This window comes from Tamandua tetradactyla, chromosome 11 (assembly GCF_023851605.1).
Source record: "Tamandua tetradactyla isolate mTamTet1 chromosome 11, mTamTet1.pri, whole genome shotgun sequence".
NCBI lineage: Eukaryota > Metazoa > Chordata > Mammalia > Pilosa > Myrmecophagidae > Tamandua > Tamandua tetradactyla.
The window spans coordinates 48767387-48784048 of record NC_135337.1 but is presented as its reverse complement, the minus strand read 5'-3'; the positions used below and the strand labels follow the sequence as shown (position 1 = coordinate 48784048).

Genomic DNA, 16662 nt, shown 5'->3' with positions numbered 1-16662 from the left:
CATCATTTTTCATCTTAAAGAGGATATTAAATAAGCGCCGTAAATTCATACAGGTGAACCTACACGTACTAACCATAAAACAGCACATTGTTCGGGCTGAATTCTTTTATGAATGCTTATTCTTGAGTCAATTGGGCAATAACTTTACCCAATTGTTAATATCTGTGTTGAGGAAGCCAGTGAAATAGAAGTCCATGGCACACAATATGATAAAATCAGCTCCAGTTTTCCTCTTCTGCCAATATCAGTGGATACATCGGGGCTTAAACAGACCCTGGAATTTTGTCCTTAGATGTCCCTTTCATTCAAATCAGGGCTACTCATCCCTTTGCTCACCTCAAGAGCAGAAAGACCTTTTGAATGCATGCATTTTGTTCAATCAGGATAGAAATTATCTATTAAAACAAGAGATGGAGGGAGGGGTGCATGAAAGAGGTGAGCTGTCTTCATGTCAGAGTCCTACTGAGGAAATTCATAGATTAATAGATTAGCAGGGTGTTTGGACTGGATGCTCCCCAAGATCCCTCTCAACTCTCCTAGTCTCTGCTCTAGTACTACAGCATATGTCTTTGCCACAGTCTGCATTGATTGTAGCTGAATCCATAGAGGTTTGCTGCAGTACAGCTTAGACTTCTGCGGGTTTCACGGAAAACCGTTTCTGCCCTTCTTCCCCCACTCTATCCCAAATGGCAGCCTGTGACTCTCTGAGACTTATCTGGGCAAGGGTGAGACTTTTAAGTGGCCCAGGATTTCTTAGACCCGCCATTTTGCTTGAAATCCCTAAATTGGCCACAAAGCAAGAGAGAGTCTAAGAGCAGAGGCCCTGAGGCCCCCAGCAGTGTTTGGCACAGAGCAGTGTTGAGTGAGGGCCCCGGAGTCACAGTCCTGGGTTTGAATCCTGGTATAACTTCGGTCCAAATGAATAACTTCTCTGAGTTTCCATGCTCTCTCATCAGTAAAATTGAGTACAGTTATTTTCCCAGTGATGTGTACAGAAGGATTAAATGAGGTAATATATATGAGGCTTGCACTAACATCTGGCTTCAGCTTTGAGATTTAGCCAAAATCTGCAACTCAGCTTCAACTTTGGCCTTGATCATTGGAAAGCATAATACACAACTTACTACCTCAGCATCGTTTCTGGCACCTCCCATCTTGAGACGATCAATGATTGTGTGCTCTCATTGTTTACACAAAATCAATGCAACACACAACAGGATCATTAGTAAGAGCAAGAGGTTCCAGTCAGACTTAATAGTAAAATCTGAATATTTACCTCCTAATACAAGTAAGCCATTCCTGACCCTGCTTCATTTTTATCCATGGTGTTTATAGCCTCCTGGATTAATAATATATAATATTTATATAGTGTCTGTTTCCCTATCTAGTATGTGAGTTACAGGGGGACTGGAACTTCATCTGTTTTGTTCACTGCTGTATCCCAAGTGCCTAGAACAAAGCTGCCCATTTCATAGTCACTCAATATATTTTTGCTGACTGAATGAATATGCACATAGGCAGACTCAGGTATGTGAAAGTAACCATTTTCTTTATTTTTCTATGACTGAACTGAGCCTTCTTCAGCAGATCAACAGGGTGAAGTGGGGGGGTCACACCTGAGAGCTGGGGGTCTTTACAGTGTCGAGGTGCTGGAGGGATGGTACCAGGCCCTCACAGTCATCTTCCCCTGGTGACACTCTTAGAAAACTCTGCTCTGGGCGCCGCTGAGTCATTCCTCCTACTCCACCAGGCTTTTCTTCAGAATCGTTTTTCAGCTCCCATGCTGCACTGGAATTCACGGGAACTTGGAGTGCCTAAGGCCAGTCTACCTACACACCACACAGTCATTTCTCTTCTGGAGTCTTATCATGTACTCGGGGCTTTGTGCAGTTCAGGGCTCACCCTCGGTGTTAAGATCCCACAAACCTATCTAGGTTTGCCAGTGGCCCCATCCTCCCTGGCCTGGGGTTGGACTCAGAGAGCAGGACACACAGAGCCTCTTTCTCAGGGACTCATCAGCCCCTCATTGACCTAGTGAGAGAAGTTGTTTCCAGTCTTCTTTGGTCTGTCTGGAGATCTCCTCAGAGTCTGTGCTTTTGGAACTCAAAGCCAGAAAAGCAATTCCTTCTTCTCTTCTCTGTATAGCCATAGTCCTTTTCTGAGCCAGTAAACCCAGACCAGCTTAGTGAGTAAAATGTAGAAGAAGGATCAAGGAATAAAAGGAAATACGAAGAGAAAAACATTTATTAGCATTTCCCAAGTATCGTGCTACCCACACAAACAAAATGAGTAAATTAAAAACTAACAGTTCAGCTATTTCAGCCTCTCAATACTCTCCAACTCTCTCTTGCTTAGGAATAGCAGAACAATTTATATAAGAGCTCTCAAACCCTCTTTCTAATAGGCTTGTCTAGGTATTGTAAATAGTATCTATAAATAGACACAGGAATAAATTCCTAACTTCTGGACGCACCAAGCACCATGTCAGATGGCATGCCCTGTTGCACATTCTGCTCAGCCTGATTAACCGTCACCTCCTCTGAGAAGTCTTCCCAAATCCTCTCCTAAAAAGGTCAGCAGTCCCTCCTTCGTGCCACTCGTTGTATCCTGCTACATTAATTCACTTAACTCAAAGGCAGCAAGTTGTGGAAAACTCAAAAGAGAAATGGCTTAAATAAAGTATGTTTATTTTTGTTTTGGCTAAACGAAATTTGAAGGTAAGAAGACTGAAGGGTAGCTTCACGGCCACCAAGGATCTGGGATCCTTTTGCTCTGCCATTGCATAATTCAAATTCAGGATGGATGAATAAGCTCCAGCTATCCCAGCCCAATTCCAGAGGTGTGTGGAAGCAGAAAGAAGAAAGGCATATTCCTAAGGACACATAAAGAATAACCTTAATAGCACATGCCAGATGTTGCACACAGCATTTCTGTTTATCCTACTAGAATATAATGTAGTTGCCCACTTACCTGCAAAAAGGAGGTGAGGGAAGAGTCTTTTAGCACAGCATTTCTGTTTATCTTACTAGAATATAACATAGTTGCCCACTCACCTGCAAAAAAGAGGTGAGGGAAGAGTCTTTTAGCACAGCATTTCTGTTTATCTTACTAGAATATAACATAGTTGCCCACTCACCTGCAAAAAAGAGGTGAGGGAAGAGTCTTTTAGCTGGAGGGTAATGTTCCCAACAATTTGAGCTTCTTTTTTCTAAGATAGAAGGACAGATGGATAATAGGGGGCATCTAGCAGTTCCTTCCACCCTGTGAGCACTTCTAGAAAAATAATTACCACATTTATTTTTCTGTGCATCTTCTCAACCAGATAGTAATGTCCTTGAAGGAAATAAAAGTGTTTTTTCCTGTTCCTTCCCCAGCTCCTAGCACAGGGCCTGATTGGGGTAACACTCAATAACTCAATATAGAGAGAATTTAGAACACTTGCAATGTACCAGGCACTTAACGTATGCAATCCATAGTTCTTAAATAAAATACAAAAGTCAAGAAAAGTAAACTAAGAAAAAAAAAGAACTAGTTTCCATTGCATTTTATGAAAAAATAAACAAACTCAGACGTATAGCTACCTTATACAACATCTCATGTCCTGTGAGAGGCAGAGGTTAGACCTGAATAAAGATAAGGCTACCTAACTCCAAAGTCATACTCTTTGTACCCTGTGGGGTCCCCTACCCACTGCCCCGAAGTTTCCTTCCCTGTTGCTATGGTGACAGTGCTAGGTTTCTGAACTTAACACAGGTTTCTGAACCTTGGTTTATTGGCCTATATCATGATCACTCTAGCTGGCAAAATGACTGGTAAGAGCAGTGTTCCCTGGGGTTCGGGAGGGCAAAAGCTTGGTGCACCGCTTTCCTTTACTACCTAAGCCCTTCCTCATTTGATCCCACATTTAACCATCCACTCCAATCACTCCTTCACTCCATCACATTCCCTACTCCAAGCCTGGCTGATAAGACCCTATTGTACTTTGCCTTGATTATTGATTACTTCATTTGCATCAGTTTTTGCTCATTTTAGCATCTTCAAATGAGGGATTCAGTCCCTGGGCCACCCAGAGCAATGTTGGCAGAGTCCATTCTTACCCAAGATTTCTGTCCACTTAGTAAGTCCCCTTGCTATGGTCCCAGAAACATAGATAGTCACAGCCTCCCCATCTCCAACTTGACAGTTTTTAAAAATATCTTATTATCTCAAATCTATTCCCCCAAACCCACTGATTTACTATATTCTATTTCCATTAAGATAGCACAAATTATTTCCAAGCATCTGTAGCTACATAATCACATCTTTATAAACCCTCTAACCAAATACATTTTGTATGCTTATTAATTAAACTAATTAAGTTCCCAATAAAATTTCATACTGATCTATATTACACATCACATCTCAGACTGTACAGCTAGGATAACTCACAGAGGTCAATAAAGAAGGAACTAACCCTATTTCTTGAATGGCTAGATGTTCTGGCCCTGTTCTTGCCTCACATCATATCAACTATCATTTTTTTCTCGGGTTGATCCACATGGGATAACACAGTACATCAGATCCCAGCAGTAATTATTCATCAATTATATTCAGCAGCAAATTACATCCCCCTAAGGAAATATTAAGGCCACATAATCAAGAATGCAGAGTTCTTTCCTTCTCTCTAAAATAGATTTTTTCAAAAAGCCAACTAGATTTAAGCAAAAGAAATATTGTTCCTGCTTGAGTCCTATATTTTCTGACCAAGCCAGGTGGTAATAGATAGCATTTTAAGAAAAATTTGACTAGAATAACAAACGTCCATCCAAGGTAAACATTTCTCTTTTTCCTCAGGGAGCGTTTACAAGAGCCCTGCCATCATCTCATCAAGACTTTGATTACAGCCACTGAGTGGCAATTTAAAAGTGTTTTACAGTTTCCAAGTAGTCTTGAAAACTACAGAATTGGGAGTTTCCAAGGAACCAGACCTGGAATAGGTCTGGAAATCTTAAATTTTAAAGGAAGAATTCAAACTCATAAAAGAATTCTGTCTCGGCTGCCATGTGGGAGACCAGGGTTTGATTCCTGGTCCATGCACTTCCCCAAAAACAAACAAACAAGCAAAACAAACAAACAAAAATTCAACAAATGGTTGCTGCAATAATGGGATGCTCATATGGAAAAATAATGAAATGTGGCCCCTCCATATAGCATACAAAAAAAAAAAAAAACCAATTCTATTTTAACTAAATCCAAGAAATATGTCTTGAGTGCCTATTACACACCAGAAACTATCCAAGGCACCAGGGGTCACAGAGATGAATAAGACATATCCTATCATCAATGTGTTCACCATCTACTGAAGGTAATAGACCTATGCATAATTAACTCAAACATGCTACACTGTGGCATGCATTCCAACAGAAGCATAAGAATATAAATACAAACACAAATATAAGAATAGCTAATATTTGCTGAGTGCTTACTGTGAGCTCTGTATTCATTAGCTCATTCATTCTTCACAGCAACCAATAAAGTAGCTGTCAGTATTCCTGATTTCACAAACACAAAAATACTATTGGGAGGAGAAGAAGGGAGTAACAAATTCTGCCTTCAGGCATTAGGTAAAGCTTCACAGAGAAAGGAATATACGTTGGGATCATCAAATCTGGTTCCTGGTACAGCCCCCAGCAGGCAGCAATGGAACGTCATAATAAAGTCATTAATAGAAATTTCATACTGGGAAATTGCTAATGGGAAAATTCTTTCTACTAGATGACTAAATATGTTGCTCTGGGTCATTAAAATTGTATTATGCATATATTGAGGTTGGGATTGGCTAAAACATTCTAGAAGTCAGCTAATCTGATCACCAGACCATGTTTGGTAAATTTGCTCAGGGATGAGCCAAAGTTAAAAGTATAAATCCAGCTGTAAATAAGGAAATAATTGGAGCTGCCTGCATCAGTTGATGGGAGTCTCTGGCCAGCTAGAAATTTTAAAAATTTTTATTTCTCATCACGTTTCATACATTTTAAAAAGTAAGTGTAACGAATATCTAAGGTATAAAGAACAATTAAGTGAGCATCTATGGGCACAAGACCAGCTTAAGAAATAGATACTATTAATTCTGTTGAAGTCCTTGACCTCCTTCCCAGAAACTTAACAAAATAATTTCCCTCCCTCCTTACAAAGGATTATCTTTTTTGTTAATTAATAGACTTTACTTTTTAGAACAGCTGTAGGTGTACAGAAAAATTGAGCAGAAAGTGCAGAGTTCTCATATACACATCATCCTATCCTCCTCTCCTACACACAGTTTCCCGTATTCAAATCTTGCATGAATTTGGTATACTTGTTAAAATTGACGAACAAATTATTGTATAATTTTATATATTGTATAATACATATGAGGATACATTATTAGTAACTGAAGTCCATAGTTTGCATTAGGGTACACTCTTTGGGTCATACGATGTCACATATCCACCTTTATAATATCTTGCAGAATAGTTGCACTGCCCTAAAAATCCTTTGTTCTCCTTCTCTGCCTCCCCTCAAATCTCTGGCACCCACTGATCTTTTTACTATCTCAATAGTTTTGCCTTTTCCAGAATATCATATAATTGGAATTGTACAGTATGTAGCTTTTCCAGATTGGCTTCTTTTTACTTAGCAATATGCATTTAAAGTTCTTCCTTGTCATTTTGTGGCTTGATAATTCATTTATTTTTATTGTTGAATAATATTCCATTATATAGACATACCACTGTTTATCAATTCACCTATTAAAGAACATCTTGATTGTTACCAATTTTTGGCAATTGTGAAAAAAAGATGCAGTAAACATCTGTATGCAGGTTTTTGTGTGAACAAATTTTCAGCTCATTTAGTTAAATATCTACGGGTGCTAGGACTGGATCATATGGTAGTTTAGATTTGTAAGAAACTGCCAAATTGTCTTCCAAAGTGGCTGTACCATTTTGCCTTCCCACCAGCAATGAATGAGTTTCTGTTGCTTCACATCTTCATCTGCACTTAGTGTTGTCAGTGTTTTGGATTTTAGCCATTGCAATAGAAGTGTAGTGCTTCTTTTTGCTGTCTTTTTCTTTTCTCTAAAAGTTTTGTTTTTCATATCATACAGAAAAACTGACTTTTTTCTTTAATGTACAGTTCTATGAATTTCTTTTAACTATTTATTTTGAAATAACTTCAAACTTATAGTTCAGGTACAAAAATAATACAAACTATATACAGAGAACTCCAATATACCCCTACAACCCCAGATCCCCAGATCCTTAAATTTCATCCCTTGCCATCTTTGCCATACCATACTATCATCTATCCAACTATCTATCTATCTGTTATTAAAATTAAAACTGGAGCAAAATTTACTTAGATCTCAGAGTTTCATTGAATCAATTCATGAATTGGTGAGAATCCAAATCCCACCAGATGGAGAGAATTTCCACTGAACAGAGAGAGCAGTGAGTGGCTATAGACAGTATAAGGGATACATTGGGAGGAAATTTTTATTGGTTAATGCAGATGACATTTCCTAATACAATTAGTGCAGGTGGTTGTTTAGCAATGAGGAGTTGGCTGGTCTAAAAACAAGGAGTTGGTGATAGCTAATTGACTGATTTCAATTCTATTTTTTTTTGAGGGGGATGGTTGGAGCTGGCCATTTATAGACTATAGAAATCATATAGATTTTGGTTTTGCTGACATGAAGCTTAGCATGGGCACCTCCAGTTGGGCCTACTAGATTTTATTTACCAATTTGACCCTTTTGATCTGGAGGTAAAAATTCAAGGCCTGAGAGTCACTCTCAGTTACTGCTGAGAGTCTTCTGGCTCTAGACAATTCTTGAAGGAGATTAACTCTAGGTTACATATGACAAGGGGTTGGTTGTTTCTGTTCCCTTTGTACCTCTGTCCTTCTAGGCGGACAGAAACAATTTGGTAAGATGGCTGGTTGCAGCTATTTAAAACTTTTGAGAGTAAAATGCCCCATGTTTGAAGGATGCTTTTGAACCAAGGCCCTCAAGATCGAAATCAAGATCAAAAAATGATGCCAAGGAGGGACTTACTTGTGTGAACCATATAGCTTGTTGACTGATGCATGTTACTGCATTCGACTTCTCCAGAAGTGTTTATCCAAATACAGCATGTGGCATTGATGACAGTACAAAACTCCTTGCTCAGCCAGCAAGTAGCAAAGCACAGTTCCATTACCTAAAACAACTCTAGTTAAAGAAACTAAAGATTTTTTAGTCTGCAGTGGAATCAGCAATTTCTACTACTGTTAAAGACAAATTTCTAATCATATTTTCATTGGCATCAACTCCTAACCCAGGCAATAAGAATCTAATGAAGGAGGCCTCTTTGAACTCAGTGACATTTCCAGGCAATCTGCATCTGGCTCAGGAATACAAATTAAGTGGTGTAGCCCAGTGTGAAGCTATGGATTTGTTATGAATTTGTAGAGGAACAAGAAGATGCCTGAGGGTGCCTAGTCCTGCACTGTCCAGTGACTTGTGCAGGGAGTGGCCCAACCTGCAGAAGCTTCATTTCCTTCTATGTGAGTGAGCCATTTGCCATTTTCGTTATTTTGGGAGTTGTTGCATCTTGCCAGTTTGCCCAAGGATGTATGGGGAGAAGGGTACAGAACTAATGGCTGTGCTGTTATCTTTGTTGCAGGGTATAAATGAGGTCCTCTCTAATATCAGAAGAAACGTGAAGTAAGGAAAATCATCTCCTGCACTAGCTAGCGATCTGACTCAATGGGGAAGGGAGAGAGAGATCGAAGTCGAGTGATATTTTTTAAAGTGGCATTTGGGACCTGAGAGTGATTAGTCATGGGTAAAACAACTGGGTCTCTAGCATCTATGTACAGATCATGGTTTGTGATAATGGATCCTACAGTCAATTAGATTTCCCCCTTTTGTAATGGCCTGAGGAAAATGAATGATAGCATTATCTTTCCAGGCCACGGCAAGAAGGAAGAAAGCTTAGCAAGAAGAGTTAAAACATTTTGGTGGTAGGATTTTCTAAGCAAGATGGAAAAGGTGCACAAAAAGGGTGTGGAAACAACAAAAAAAAATGCGACAGTAATTGTAAAGAATAATACGACAAGGAATATGACAGGAAGACAAGAGTTTGTGGAGTCTTGTTCTGTAACCTTGGGTTAAAGCTGTCTACCTCTCATCCTAGTAAATTTTAGTGGTAGGTCTCTGGTTTGCTCACAGGTCCAGTTGTTGGAAGGTGGAGGTTTTTTAAGTTGCGAGATGTGAGTCCAAGGGTCAATCCCTTCTAGTTTGATGATGGTGTCAGAAGTTAAGAGTACCTGGTAAGGTCCCTCCAAGCATGATTCAAGGGTTATTTTATATTGACATCACTTCCAGTATACCCAACTGCTGGAGTTAGGGTGAGCAGAGTCCTAAGGAGACTCAGATCTGGAAATGCCTCCCTCACCTGTTGCAGATAACCTTTTGCAGAAGTCACTAGAGATTTACAATGTTGAGTTTTCTCCTGCTGGGGAAACAGGGAATCAATGTTAAGATGGAGGCTGTGCTGGTTTGAAAGTATTATGTACCCCAGAAAATCCATGTTTTAATCCTGATCCAATCTCCACAAAGATATGATGTGCCCAATTGTGGATGTAACCTTTTGATTAGAGGGAGATGTGACTCCACCCATTCCAGGTGGGTCTTGATTAGTTTACTGGGATCCTTTAAAAGTGGGAACATTTCAGAGAGAGTCAGAAATGACAGAACTCAGAGTTGACAGAGCGAGAAACTTCAGAGCAGAGCTGACAGGCAGAGAACAGAGATACAGATGTTTGGAGATGCCTGGATCCCAGCAGACATCACCTTAAGATGTTAATCAAGCCCGAGCCTGGAGAGAGCCAAAGGAAGCCAAGAGATGAAAGCCACTCCAGAGAACCAAAGTGAGGAACTCCTGTAGGAAGAGAGGCTGAAAGCAACAGAGCCCAGGAGAGGGATCAGCAGAAGCCAGCCACATGCCTTCCCAGCTGAGAGAGGTGTTCCTGACCCATCGGCCTTCCTTGAATTAAAGGTAACTTTCTCTGGATGCCTTAGTTTGTACATTTTCATAAGCTTAGAACTGTAAACTTGTAACTTATTAAATCCCCTTTTTTAAAGCCATTCCAGTTTTTTGGTATATTGCATTCTGGCAACCTTTTCAAACTAAGACAGATGCCAACTGACATAGGTTTTCCGTGATAATCTCACAGGAAGAAAGTTCGTGTTTCCTAAAAGGTGTGTTTCAAATAGCCACAAGGGCCTGTGGAAGAACTTTAGGCCAATGTAACCTGGTTTCCTCAGTTAATTGAGACAGTTTAAGTTTTAATATGTCATTTGTTCTCTCCATATTGCATGAGGATTGAGGGTGGTAGGGACAATTAAGATGCCAACTTGTCTGTAGAATCTGAGTGAGAGCTTTAATGACCTGCCTATAAAATGAGTGTCTTGGTCACAAGAAATAATTGAGTGCATTCCCAAAACGGGGATTAGATTTTCTAAAAACCTTTTAGTAACTGTTATAGCTTCTGCCTTATGTCAAGGAAGAACCTCTGTCCATCCTAAGAATAAACAGACAGTGACTAGGACATAGTTATATTCCAGGCTGGGTGGCAGGTGAAAATGCTCCAAGGGGCCAAAGGGTGACATTGTGTAACCTTTAGCAACTGGGATTGTTTTACCCTAGTTTTCTGTTTTGCTGTTGAAAAATTATGCATTTATTATAAATGTGGGTACAAGTCTTGTGAAAATTTCCCCACCAATATTTATTCAGTATTTTAGCCATTTTGTTGGCATCATGGTGAGATAAAGAGTGTACATTTCTAATGACCGGTTCCGTTAAAGATTCAGGAGGTACCAAGCAACCATCCTAACTCTCAAAAAAAAGGCTTCTGGAATTAAAAACACACTCATCATCAAGTTTGTTTTTTGTTCATAGGGGCCTTTTCTTGTGCTCTGAACACATTTGATTAAAATTCGGGATTGATGTGTCCAAAAGAGAAAATTGAGTATGTACATCTGAAGGTGGTTCTGTTGCAGCTGTCTGCATGAAAATAGAGCATTGTGTTGGTATTCTAGTTCTATTTCAATGGTATGAGCCTAACTTCAATATTAGCAATAGATTGAGGAAGTTGTATGGCTGTTAGTAAGTCACTGACTAATTGTCTGTTCTTTATAGGGGATCCAGTTGAGGTAAAGAAGCCCCTCTGTTTCCATAGCACTCCATAATCACGGACAACTCTGAAAGCGTATTGGCTATCACTATAAATGTTAACTGTTTTTTGAGATGACAGTATACAAGTTCTAGTAAGAATGGACAGTTCTTCTTGTTGGGCCAAGGAAAAGGTTACGTTACCTCAATCAATTAGTTCAAACTGGGCTGTGATTGCATATCCAGTGAAGTTTTCCATTCATTCCTCAGATACAGGATCCATCAACAAAGAAAATGAGGTTAGGATTATGCAATGATATTTCTTATAATTCCTTCATCTGGCAAACACAATGGGGTGGCAGGGTTAAGGCTATTGCATCTTTTTAGAATTAGATCAGGAGAGAGAGTAAAAGGATATCATAGGAAATCAACTGACTGGAGGATAGAGGCTGAACAAATTCAGAGTTTAAAAGGCTTTGGACAGCATCAGGGGTTTGTAAATATATATCATTGCCCAGTGTTATTGTTGCAAATGCTTGCCTGTTTTTGCAGCTGTGGCTACTACTTTTAAACAGACAGGGTTTGCTCAAGCCATGGCATCTAATTGTAAGCTATAAAAGGCAACAGGTCTTAATTTTTCCCCATGTTCTCTTGTCAGCAAGCCAAGAGCCTGTCCTTATCTTTCATGAATGGAGTAAATGACATAGAACAATTTGGTACCCTAAGGCTAGAAGGGCTAATAAGGTCACCTTAAGTTTTTAAAGACCTGTTCATGAGAGTCACCCCAACGTAAAGTTCTGATTTATTCGCTTTTGTTAATTCATAAGGAGGTGATGTCAATGAAGAAAAATTTGGGACCCAGAGTCATCAATAGCCTGCCAGCCCAAGGAGTATCCACAATTGTTTTTTTGTTGTGGGCTTAAGGAATCCCTGGATCATTTTTATTCTTTTAGGTGATAGGTGAACTCCTTCAGCATTTAAATCATGGCTCAAATAGTAGACTATCTCTTGAGTAAACTGTAATTTTTCCTTATAGACTTTACGTTCCTTTTGAACTAGTTGTTGGAGTAAATAGACTCTTTTAAGTTCTCTTCGGTAGAAGAGCAGAGCAATAAATTGTTCACATATTATAGTACGTGGAGCCATTAGAGAATTGTAGGGTTCTCAGGTCCTAATATAGCATTTGAGAAAAATTAGGAGGTGCCTCTGTAAAGCCTTGAGGCATAACTGTCCAAGTATCGATAAAACAGCACAGATCTATAACTGTAAACCAGTTAGAATTAGGAGGAAATTGGGATTAAAGGATATTTGGGTTCAGAACCACAGGAAAGCAGGTGATGACTAATTTTGTTAATGGCTCCTAAATCTTCAATGAACAGCTATTCACGACCATTAGGTTTCTTTACAGGCCAAATAGAAGTGTTATAAGGACTTGTGCAGGGAATAATTAGTCCTTGAGATACTAAGTCTCTAATGATTGGAGTTAGGCTGGCACTTTGGATTCTCCCTACATTAGTACTGGATATACCCCATAGAGATTCAAGTATAGCAGTTAGATTAGAGGTATCATGAGTAATTTCTTCACCCTCAACATCTAATAAGGTTTGCAAAGAGCATATAAGGTCTGCTTCAGTATCTCTGGGAAATTCTAAAGATAGTTCTCTCTTTTGGGAGAAGCAAATTATGCCTCTCATTTTTGATAGCAGATCTCTTCCCAGAAGATTTATCAGGAAAGAGTTGCAAAGTGCAAAGGAATGTTTTTCAGCAAAAGGGTCAAGAGATTTTTGGATTGGTTGGGATAAATATTCCTGTTGGGCCTTATTGCTAACTTCAACTATGGTAATTTGGGTTTTACTCTGAGGGACCTGTTGTTTTAATAGTGTGGAGGTCAGAATTGAAAGTGTGACCCCAGTGTCTATAGGAACCTTACATGTTTCCCTGTCTATTTTTAATGCAGTTTTAACCTGCGCATTTAAAGAGATTATGGAGAAGAGGCCACTGAGGTCCTCAGAACCCAGTCAACATTTAGCAAGCTTCCTTTATGCCCTAGTAGAAAGTCTTCATTTTTCTAAGACAAACTCTCTTTCAATGACCAGATTGACTACAAATTAGGCACCTATTTCTAAATCATTGTTTGTTTTCTGGACTTAAAATTGCAATTGGTCTGCTTTAGTCAATCTAGGTCTGGGTCCTTGTAATTGTTCTAATTGCAAGGACATAAGTTGTTCTGTTTGTGGTTGTTTTTTTTTTTTTCATGTTTCTAAAGTTCTTTTAAGATGTTCATAGTTGTAAGTTCAGCTAGATCCATTACCTCCCAACCTATTCTTTGTCATTTTGTAAGTCTCCCTATTTCTAGAAATAAGCCATTTACAAATAAAGTCACCAGTGTTTGCTGGGTATCAGCAGTTATTTCTTTAAACCCTGAGTATTTTAGAAAAAGAGTTTCTAATTGAGTTTTAAAATCTACCACACATTCATTTTTCTCTTTGTTAAAAGACTTGAATGATTGGCCGATCAGTATGTGCTGAAAAAACTTGGGAAATAACTTTTAATAAATTAGCTGTGATTTTCCAAGTTTCTTCATGTCCGTGGGCAGACAGTCCCTTGGAGGCTTGGACAGTTTGAATAGATTCCCCAGGCTCTAGCCAGTCTGCCTCGTTATCCATTTTTCAGCCTTCCCTGGGCCAACAAACATATGGATTAATGGATAAAGGATCTGGCAGCTTGGGGTCATAGGGTCCTATAAGTATTTTAAACCCCCTTATAGAATTTTTCAGGATCTTCCTGCAGCTCGGGAAATTCCTGGATTATGGCTCTTAATTCAGCCTTTGACCATAGAGAGAAAGCTATTCTTGGTGGTTCTCTGGTAGCCTCAGGGGGTCTAACTTTAAAAGGCACCTCCTTAATTTTCTAATCAGGAAAGTAGGGTAACTCTGGAGTGTGTTAATGGAGAGGGGGTATTCAGGCAATGGTGGATAAAAAGAAGGAGTTGTTGGGGAAGGAGAGGAGTGAGCCAAATGCTCGCTGGTGTTAAGGGTTTGAGCCTTTAATTTCTTTTTCGCTTTTTTCAAGGAGTCCTTTAAGGAAGCTATTTTAGTATCTTGAAGTTCTTTTGATGACTCAGCATAGCACTTGAAAGAGGCATACCATTTGTTCTGCCTTATTCAGGAACCCGCTTTTTCAAGTGCAGAAGATGAGTAATCTTATTTAACTGTAAAGTTACCCATAAGGGCCATTGCAACTCTAAGTTATGCTTAGTGATGCTCTGCCATTTAGTTAAGTAGGCAAAACCCTATGTCCCATACTTCCTAAACATAAAAGATGCTAGGGTGCCAGCTGACAGAGTGTTCTTAGAATATGAGGATCCCATAACCACCAGCAGAATGCTGCACACCCCACAGCGGAAATACTGCAAACAAAACCAAAGGTTAGGGTTGGAGATCCCTTCTGAGGGACCTTCTTACTAAGAATAATTATACCCATTAACCCCTGGACAGGAACTCAGTGAGATCAGAGAGCTCAAAAACAAAAAAAAGTGGAGCTCAGAATCAAAATGAACATACAGATGTCTGCCAAGACAGTGAGGGCAGTGAACACAATGGGTCCCAGCAGTTGCTTGTCATTCAGGTTATTTGCAGAGTCATCAGCAGTTTCCTTCAGGTCCCTTCATGGTTACCAAAATCACTGTTAAAAAAAAAAAACTTGAACAAAATTTGGTTCAAGCTTAGAGAGTTTTACTGAATCAATTCATGAATTGAGGACATTGCATTTGCCATGAGGTAGAGAGAAATTCCCTGAACAATGAGAGTAGTGGGCTTTTATAGACAGAACAAGGGAGTACAATGGAAGAAAATTTTCATTGGTGAATGCAGAGGATTGGTTAGTGCAGGTGGTTGCTTAGCAAAGAGGAAGTTAGCTGGCCTAAGAATAGGGAGTTGGTGATAGCTGGTTGACTGATTTCTGTTTTCTGGGATAGCCAGGCATAGAAACTTACTTAGATTTTGGTTTTGCTTACATGGGGCTTAGCATGGGGACCTCCAATTAGGCCTATTACATTTTATTTATCAGTATATCTAACTATCTATCTATCTATCTATCCATCCATATTTTGAATATTTGAGAGCAGATGGCACACACAAACCCCTTGAACACATAATACTTCCATGTACAATTCCCATGAACAAGGATATTCACTTATGTAACCACCTTAAGTGGTCAACAAGTTGAAGAAATTTAATGTTGATATAAAGCTTACGTTCTTATTCCATTCTTATTTTTTCTTACATCCCAATAATAACCTTTTGAGCCTTTACTCTTCCATTCTCAAATTCCATCCAGTGTATCAGGTAATTGTCATTATTTTTTGTTTTTTGGTTTCTCTTTCTTTTTATGGGGGAGGGGGTTGCACAGTGCAGTGAATGGTCCAGGAATTGAACTTGGGTCTCCTGCATGAAAGACGAGCATTCTACCACTGAACCACCCACCTCCCTTTTTTAATTGTGGAAACATATACAACATAAATCTTGATTTCCCAATCCTCCCAAGCATACCATTCTGTAGGATTATTCACATGAACAACGTTGCAGTACCTGACCACCATCATTAGAATAACTACTTCTTTAAGCCAAACAGAATCCCTACACCCATTTTGAATTAATTCCCTGTTGCTCATGCGCTCTGCCCCTGGTAACCTTACTGTACCTTCTGTCTCTGTGAGTTTGCCTGTTCTCTGTTATTTTCTTTGTGGTTACCATGGAACTTAAATTCCACATTCTAAATCTATAGCAATATCACTTGCTTTGATATCAATTTAAACTTCAATAGCATACTTAAACTACATTTCTATACCCCTAATCTACACTCCATTATGTAGTTCTTGTCATGAATTACATATTTATACATTATGAGTTTAAAACCATTGCTATATATCATTGCATGTTATGCATTTGCCTTTTAGATACCATAGGAAGTAAAAAGTGTAATTATACATAAAGAACACAACAGTACTGGCATTATCTTTACCAGAGATGTTTATTTCTTCATGTATCTTCAAGAAATTGCTTCATGTCTGTTCTAGTTTGGTGCAACACACCAGAGATGGATTGGCTTTTAATAAAAGGGTATTTATTTCGTTACTTCCTCAGTGGAAAGGCAGCTAACTTTCAACTGAGGTTCTTTCTTATGTGGGAAGGCACAGGGTGATCTCTGCTGGCCTTCTCTCTAGGCCTCTGGGTTCCAACAACTTTCCCCGGGGTGATTTCTTTCTTCATCTCCAAGGGTCTGGGCTGAGCTGTGAGCGCTGAGATGAGGTATGCTGAGCTGCTTTAGGCTGTGCTACATTGAGCTCTCTCATTTAAGCACCAGCCAATTAAACCAAATATCATTCATTGCAGCAGGCATGCCTCCCAGCTGACTGCAGATGTAACAAGCAACAGATGAGGTACACATACCATAGGCTCATATCCACAGCAACAGAACTAGGCACCTT

The 16662-nt window shown here is 39.3% G+C and overlaps 1 long non-coding RNA gene across 3 annotated transcripts; it reads right to left on the bottom strand.

Moving 5' to 3' along the window:
• Positions 1–2686: 2686 nt before the first annotated feature.
• Positions 2687–15865, bottom strand: LOC143649508 (uncharacterized). Of its 3 annotated transcripts, none has more exons than XR_013159068.1 (6): positions 15725–15865; positions 14738–14858; positions 11379–11512; positions 8072–8216; positions 2971–3053; positions 2687–2872 (listed from the first exon to the last, which is right to left on the bottom strand). It is a non-coding gene; the product is annotated as an uncharacterized LOC143649508 (long non-coding RNA). The 3 variants fall into 3 exon arrangements; XR_013159067.1 differs by having other exon boundaries at positions 11379–11439; XR_013159069.1 differs by lacking the exon at positions 11379–11512.
• Positions 15866–16662: the final 797 nt, after the last annotated feature.